Here is an 8,726-nt window from a genome sequence, read left to right on the forward strand (position 1 = left end):
AGAGAGAGAGAGAGAGAGAGAGAAAGAGAGAGAGAATAAAACAAAATCAAACCACTTGGAAAAAACGTAGTCACTTCTATCAAAAACCACCTACTCTGTGTTGCCTTAACAGTCAGCTCCAAAAAAACAAATGCATGCAGGTTATACTTTTAAATTTAAACTGCATTGTTAATGGGTTTTCCCCATCATTTTCTTAAGTCTACAATCAACAAAACTATAAATTAAGGCTTATTTATATAGCATAACCCCTCACACTGAAAATTTAACAATTGCCTTGGTAAAAACTACCAAACAACTGACATTATCTGCGTTTTCTTCCCCAAATAAAATATAAACTACTTGAGGGCAGAGAATATTTCTCTTTTGGTATTTATATTTCCAGGGATTAACACAGAGTCTGGAACATAGTAAATGTTTAATCAATGCTTTTCCATTCTTCATTAACTCTTCTTTCTCCTAGGAGAGTACAATAGAAAAGAAGAGAATCATCAAGTTGCAAAGGGGTTTATTATTGTATTAAATTCTTCTGCCAGATGTTGGTGGTATTTTCAGTGCTAAAATATAATTATCAAACCCTGGCACAAAGGTCCAGTATGTAATCAAAGAAGACCAACAATAAATTTGACATAGGCAAAAAAGAAATGTAATCCATTTTTATCTTTCTCTTGTATCTTTTTTATATCTTTTACATTTTAGTCTACTTTACCTACAAAAATATTCCATGTGGGCCAAAAGATCTGGGTTCAAACACCAGCTCCATCACTTATTAGTTATGTAAACTTCAGCAAACCACTTAACCCTACTTACTATCAGTTTCCTCATCAGAAAAATGGGAATAAAGACACTGATGTCTTCCTCATAGTTCCTGTGACAATGCAATGAACTGTGTCCAATGACAGTTTTGTGAGCTAACAGGTACCATCTACCCAATGTTGCTTTTTGGTTATAGCTGAAGGTATAACAGTAAACCTGTTAAGTTTACTTCAGAAATCTGCTGGTGACCTCATTGTCTAGTGAGCTAAAAATTATATGGGAGGGTAAGTAAAATGGTTAAGAAGAAGAGACGTCATCAGTAGAGCAGATGACTAGGAAGCACTGCCTGGAATTGTATTGAACTAGCTAGGATCTTTCTTTGTGCTTTCCAAACTATTAATTCAAATCTGACCTCAGACATTTCCTAGCTGTATGACCCTGGGCAAGTCACTTAACCCCCATTGCCTAGCCTTTACCACTTTTCTGCTTTGTAACCAATACACAATATTGATTCTAAGATGGAAGAAGAGGGTTCTAAAATTTTAAAATAATATTATATTTCCCCAAATAGAGAACCAGGGAAGAATACAGAAGATAAAGGAAAAAACTTCAGTTGGCTCAAAGGCTTCATTAATATAATATGACAAATGTCCAAGTGATTTTTGCATGATGCTACTCAATATGATACTAAGGTGTTATTCAATAAATATTCTTCATTTCCTCCATACAATATTTCTTTCGAAGCACCCTAAGCCCAGGATCTCTTTCTTAAGGAGCCATCTTCCAGGTTTTTGCCATTTACTGCCTCACTACTAGGAGCTTTGATACTTGTTACTTATATCCTTTTGTCTGAGGTTCCCTGTATAGTCAATTTTGGGCTGAAATGAACACCGTTTCAGTGAGATCCCAGTCATTCCCTTGCCTTATTTTCTTTAACCAACACTCACCCCAACCAGTGAGAAATTAAGACACTCAATTTTCTTTGGGGGGAAAAAATCCTTCATTTCTCTCCCTCATATATTAAGGAGCCACTGCTGGGTCACAGAGAACGCAGAAAACAATTTATTTAGAAACAATTCCAACTTAACTGCTATGTCATTTCCTATCTGCCTCTTCCTTCCTCTGTATTAGTACAGACATTTGCATTAAAATAGTATCTCTGTTATTTAGAACACACCTGCTCTGGCTGATTACTCTTGAACTGAAGTCATAATCCTTTACATCTGAGGCCACCAGCATCAGAATACACGGAATTATGACTTCTGCTGAGATAGAGAAAGGGGCAAGGCATGTCAACCACAATCTTGTAAAAACTACAAATAGCCTCAATGAGGTAGGAGACCAGGGAGAGGAGAGATAAAAGATACGAGAAACATTTGAAAATAAAATGCATTGTCTTATCAGACAACATTACAAAATGAGTGAAGTTGTCCTTAGTTAGAGAGCAAAGTCTCAGAGATGAGTCTGCTGGACACACTTGAATACTTCTACGACTAACATCAAAGAATAGCATCAATTCTTTTGCTGCAGTGGAAACTATGCATTGCTTGAATACTTCTCCAAATGAATGATCCATCTGTTAGAGTCTGAAAAAATGTTTTCAGGTTTGCAGATGCCAGATAGCCAGGCAGGATGGCTAATATGTTGGATGGAATAGCCAGAATTCAAAAAGAGGTTACTAGAAATAAATGGAAAGTCTTGTTTTTTTATTCTGGGGTCTTTTCTGTCATGTCCAACTTTTTGTGACCCCATTTGGGGTTTTCTTGACAAATATCCTAGAATGGTTTGCCATTTCCTTCTGTAGCTCATTTTACAGATGAGGAAACTAAGGCAAACAAAGTTAAGTGACTTGCCCCAGGTCATCCAGCTAGTAAAAGTGTCTGAGGTCAGATTTGAACTCAGGAAGGTGAATCTGCCTAACTCTAGGACTACTCTGCCACCTAGTTGCCCCAAAGTCTCATCCTTGGGTTAAATTAGCTACCTAAGCACAAGTTGAATGTAGCATAGCTAGACAACAATTTGTTTGCAATTGAGGGGGGAATTTATAAAGGACTGCCAGTCCAATATGAGCCATCTATTTGATCACAGACTACATTAAGGAAAGTAATGGTATCCAAGACTAGGAAGGCGAGAATCCCACTATGTTCTGCTCTAATCACAACACATTTAAGTTATTGTGGTCAATTCATTGTAGATAAGCTAATAATATGAGAACAAAATGTTAGCTCTTTAAAGTAAGGGACTGTTTCTTTTTATCTTTGAAGCCTCTCCATCATAGTTCCAAGCATATAAAAGTAGGTCCTTAATAAATGATATATTAAATTAAATTGAGTTTATCCACAGGATGACCAAAATGGTTAAGGATCAAAAGGCCACCTCATATGAAGAAAAGATCAAGAAAATGGGATATTTAGCTTGAAAACTTGGGGGACTGGGGTGGGAGATTCTACTACTGGGCATATATGTCTCAAAGAAATCAATGACAAAAAGATTCCATGTATTCCATTTTAGCACCTTTGCAAGACCAAAAAAACAGGTAGCCAAGCAAATGCCCATCGTCAGTCAAAAATTATTTTATTAAGTGCTTACTATATACCAGGTATTATGTTTAGTGCTGAGGATACAAAAATGAACAATTAAAAACAATAACAACCACCCAGTCCTCCTCCTCAAGGAACTCACAATTCAATGTAGGAAATAATATATAAATGACTGGGTACATAAAAGATATATACAGTGTAAAGTTAAGTGAATAGAACCAGGAAAATAATACAAATAACAATTACAATAATGTAAATGGAAAGATGAACTACAAAATAATTATAATTAAATGCTACAAAAATATAATGACCAAGCTTGGCCTCAAAGCAGAGATATAAGCACATATTTCCAAGTGAGAGAATTATGAGTGCGAAATATTGCCTATAAGACCAAACTTTATCAATATATTGAGTCATTTCACCCAATTTTTTCTTCTGCTTTTTTCTTTATCATCAGGAATGGTTCTCTTTGGAAGAGGATAAGGAGAAGAATATGGAAATATAGGTTGTGTTAAAAATTAAAACTTAATTAAAAATAAATTTTAAAAATTTAATACTTGAGAAGGAAGAGAATCTGATAACTGCCTTTAAGTATTTGAAGGAGAAATATGAGAGAAGAGAATATCTTGTACTGTTTAACCCAAGAAATGAGAAGTAGGAAAAATGGGAGCTCACCAAAGATGGAATGCACTGCTTTAGGCAGCAGAGGTTTTCCCCTCACTTGAGATCCTTGAGCAAAGGTTAGATGATCAGTTGTCAGGTATGTAATTGAAAGTATCCTATTTTGAGTACATTTTGAAGTATTTGATCCCTGAGGTCCTTTTTGAGATTCTGGGAGGGATTGTCCAATCAACTAAGCAATAAACACACATTGAGCACTTACTAAGATAACGATATTAATCAACCAACAAGTACTAGAGGAGATAAAGAGATATCCAAGACCTGAGATTTATAACCCACTTGGAAACACAACTAGGAAATATGGATGAAGAGAGAGATCAAGAGAACTCAAGAGCATTGTATAACACGCAGTAGCTTACTGCAAATAGGCATTAAATGATACTGCAAGGGCTAGAAGGAATGAATTTCCTCTTCACTTGTGCCTCTTAGAATTCCTTGTTTCCTTCAAGATATAACTTAGGGGGAAGCTAAAGCATAGTGGATAGAGTGCCATATCTAGATTTAGAAAGACTTGGGTTTGTGACCCTGGGCAAGTCATTTTGCCCTTTTTGCCTCCGTCTCCTCGTCTGTCAAATAAGCTAGAGAAGGAAATAGCAAACCACCCCAGTATTTTTACCAAGAAAACCCCAAATGGAGTCACAAATAGTTGGATATGACAAACAATTCAACACAGCAATTTATCAAAACACAGGAGGGGCAAAAGCTAATAGTTGCAAAGAGAGATTATTTCAGCTCAATAAAATTAAAAACTTCCTAACCACGCAATTTTATTCAAAGTTTTAGGGTTTTTTACTTCAGTCTGCCAAAGAAAATTTACAAGTATTTTCAAACATGATTTAAGAAGAATTTTTAAAGGAATCTATCCTCCTTCTTCATATCTATAATTGATGGATGAGTCCTTTTATTCCCCACCCACAAAAAAAGAAAGAGTTTAACTCCTAACTCCCACATAGGTACCAGAAAAAAAAAGAATTCACATTATCTGAAGCTCATTTTATATTCACATTTTATTATACAGTATTATATTTCAACACCCTCCAGACCACTGGCCCTTCAAGCTCCCACCACTGTCAACCCATCAAGTGAGTTCAGGAAAGCAGCCCTGTGGCAAGAAACCCTGTAGTCCCCACCTCCTCAGTAGCCACAGCTACTGAAGACCCAGAAAAAAGAAATTCTCACCAAAGTCCTTAGCACTGTCAAATGGTTCAACATCAGAAATGAATACAGTTTGTATCAGCGGAAATGACACTTAAGATGCATTACCATCTGCCTTGCCACTGATCCCCGAGGACCACTGAACCTTTCCATCTGAATTGTAGTTAAAACCTCCTAAAGTGTTGTCTCTCCCTAACAGCATGGGAACTCCTTGAGAGTTAACAGAATGTTTCATTTTTCTATTTCTAGCCAGTGCTTAATTTTTTTTATTCATTCATTGATAACGGCATGATAAGACTTAGTATATACCAGTGTTACAAAGCACCACATTCTTGTGATGAGATCTTAAGCAGATTTTTAATCCTTTTTTCACAAACAAAAAAAAATTACATAAATATATATATGTATAAAAGAATTTAGCTTAAATCCTATATTTAAAATTAACTTCTCATATAGTAAACAAAGAGGAGAAAATTATACTTTTTTAAAAAAAATGTATAAACACAGAAGAGAATTTGCAAGAAGCCTTTATCTTCAAAGAGATACACACAAGCTCACAAAAGGTACTCTCTCTCCCCCTCTCTCTTTCTCTTTCAGATCAAAGACTAACACTGGAAGACTCTCAAAAACCATCTAATACACACACACACACACACATTTTAAAGATGAAGAAACTGGGCAGCTGGGTAGCTCAGTGGATTGAGAAGCAAGGCCTAGAGATGGGAGGTCCTAGGTTCAAATCCAGCCTCAGACACTTCCCAGTTGTGTGACCCTGGGCAAGTCACTTGACCCCCCCATTGCCCACCCTTACCACTCTTCCACCTAGGAGCCAATATACAGAAGTTAAGGGTTAAAAAAAAATATGAAGAAACTGAGGCCTGGAGAGGTTAATTGATTTGCACAAGGACACACACACTGATAAGTATCCGACACAAGATTTGAACCCAGGTTCTCTGCCTCCCTAACCAGTGCTTTTCTCCACTGTTATTAAGCCACCTTCCTGTTAGTAATTTGATGGCTTTAAAAACATTGAGTGATGCCCACTAATTGACTTTATCCGTCATTTCTAATGCACTAAAATTAAGACACTTTCATAGTGCCCAAATCAATAGGCACCCTGAAAAGATATTTAGGCATTATGTATCAGGTAGAAGGAATTCAAGATACAGTATCCTTCTAAGAAAGAAGCCTTCCAAGAGTACTGAGCGATTCTCATCTAATTCATGTTGTACCAGTGAGAAAAATTAATATTATTTCATTTTATTCTGCTAAACTACTTTGGCATACACATGAGCCTCCGATATAGATGCATACACACATTTGTACCTGTATGTATATGCAAGAGTGATGTATCTATTTGACTATTTGACGAAGGGGATGTAAGCAGTATTAACAGAATTCTACAGTCTCCTTCAGGCATTGATATTACAACATGAATTTTTATGAGTTTTCAGGGAGAAAAATATTTCTACAGAAAGGCTGATAAGACCTGACAGCTCCAAGTAAGTGAAATACATATACCCTCAGGCACTCCTCTGCTCAGGTCTTTACTTTGCAAGTGGTGAGGCCACAATTCAGCACCCAGAGACACCTTGTTCTGTTTGAATCTCCAGGAGACAACAGCAGGAACCCTCGAAGAGCTCAAAAAAGAAAATGATTAACCATATTTTCTTGTGTAAAAGTCATCTTTCTATAATGGCCACATTCCCATTTGGGGCTAAAAGGACTAGAAAAAGCAAACATGACTAGAAAAAAAAAAAAAAAAAAAGGGACATTTATTCTCTTTGAATCTCCCTTTTTCTCTTTCTTCTTCCAGCAATATTCCTTCACTATCCAATAGCCTGTGCTACAACATAGTTTAAATTTGTTACTATCAGAGTGGATGTGGCACTTTACTAATCCAAATATTTAAATTAAAAGTTAAATAAGAGGCAGCTTGGCATAATCAATATTGAGCTGACTTTGGAGACTGTTTAAACAGGCTTGCTTGCCTCACCCTCTGAAACACTCTGACTGGGTGACCTTAACTTCTCTAAAGCTCTAGGCAACTTCTCCTGTCTCCAAGTTACAGAGAAGATCAAAATTTGCATTAGTAAAGAAAGTTTCCTCATTTGGTAGCTCCATATATCAATGAAATCACAGCCCCACCTCCATCCCTATCTTTTTTAACTTAAAAAAGTTGTATGCAAATATTACGCTGTTTCAATAAAGTATACATCAATGAAGTTTATTAGAGAGGAATAATTTAGTAAAGGGACTCTACCCTCTAAATATATATTGTCAGGGGGCAGCTGGGTAGCTCAGTGGAGTGAGAGTCAAGCCTAGAGATGGGAGGTCCTAGGTTCAAACCCGGCCTCAGCCACTTCCCAGCTGTGTGACCCTGGGCGAGTCACTTGACCCCCATTGCCCACCCTTACCAATCTTCCACCTATGAGACAATACACGGAAGTACAAGGGTTAAAAAAAAAACCTCTAAATAAATAAATATATATTGTCAAAGTTAGGATTTGTGTTTTTTTAACTAATTACAAGACTACTTACTAAAGAAAATGGAAGACTGTATATAGACACTAGGAAAGGTTTCCTGATAAGCTACTTATCTACTTAATCACACATATATGAACACAAACACACCACAAAGAATGATTATGACAAAATCATAAGAGGGATCAACTTGGAGATCTAAAAGCCGAGGCCTGGGGAAGCTTTCAGTTCTCTAAGAAGCTATTGAGAGATGATGGTATTACAGCTTCTCCTGGAGCTGCCAAGATGAGGAAACATATGCATTAAGGAAGAGTTCTCCTACAGAGTGAAGGAGACAACTATAACAACCTCTGTTCTATTGCTCACTACAAAATCCCCACCAGCCATGGCCAAAGAATATTTTCTGAATATTAAGCTTTGGCAGCACATATACTAAAATTGGAACAATACAGAGAAATTTAGCATGGTCCCCGTGCAAGGATGACACACAAATTTGTGAAGCATTCCATATTTTCATTTGGTTAAAAAAATAATTTAAATTTAAATTTGTTTTAAAGTAAATAGTCAAGTATCCATTACAGTTATACAGAGCAAGGGTATCAAATTCAAATAGTCATGGAGTTATTAAACCATATGTAAGGATCTCTGCAAGTCACATGCTAACTTAGAAAATCATATATTATCAGTATATATTTTCTTCTATATTTTACTACTGTATGTTTCTACTATATTTTAATTTATTTTCCTAAATACTTTCCCAATTACCCTTTAATCTTGTTCTGCTATGCTCAAGAATATTGCAACCTATTTGACACTTCTGATGTACAGAATGTTGGTGAATGGGGAGTATGGGGGCAAAAATGTTGAAATACCGTCTTCAACTTCCTGGAGGTTATAATTCAGTGGGAGGGACAAAGTACACATTTTCAGGTCAGTAGTAATGGAAGACATAATGGAATCAAGTTTCTACATAAATTCAGTGTGAGAACGCTGCATATATTAAATGTGAGAGCAATAAGGACAAGAATTCTCAGGGAAGACCTTATATAGAATGTGAAGGCCCTGAATGATAGGCAGAGAGAAAGAAAGAGAGAAAGAGAGAAAGAGAGAAAG

General features: G+C 36.3%; 1 non-coding gene across 1 annotated transcript; it reads left to right on the forward strand.

The window, feature by feature from the left end:
• Positions 1-8,025: 8,025 nt before the first annotated feature.
• Positions 8,026-8,128, forward strand: LOC123255190. Its single transcript, XR_006506743.1, has one exon. It is a non-coding gene; the product is annotated as a U6 spliceosomal RNA (small nuclear RNA).
• Positions 8,129-8,726: the final 598 nt, after the last annotated feature.

The sequence above is a fragment of the Gracilinanus agilis genome, unplaced genomic scaffold, assembly GCF_016433145.1.
Source record: "Gracilinanus agilis isolate LMUSP501 unplaced genomic scaffold, AgileGrace unplaced_scaffold40753, whole genome shotgun sequence".
Lineage (NCBI taxonomy): Eukaryota > Metazoa > Chordata > Mammalia > Didelphimorphia > Didelphidae > Gracilinanus > Gracilinanus agilis.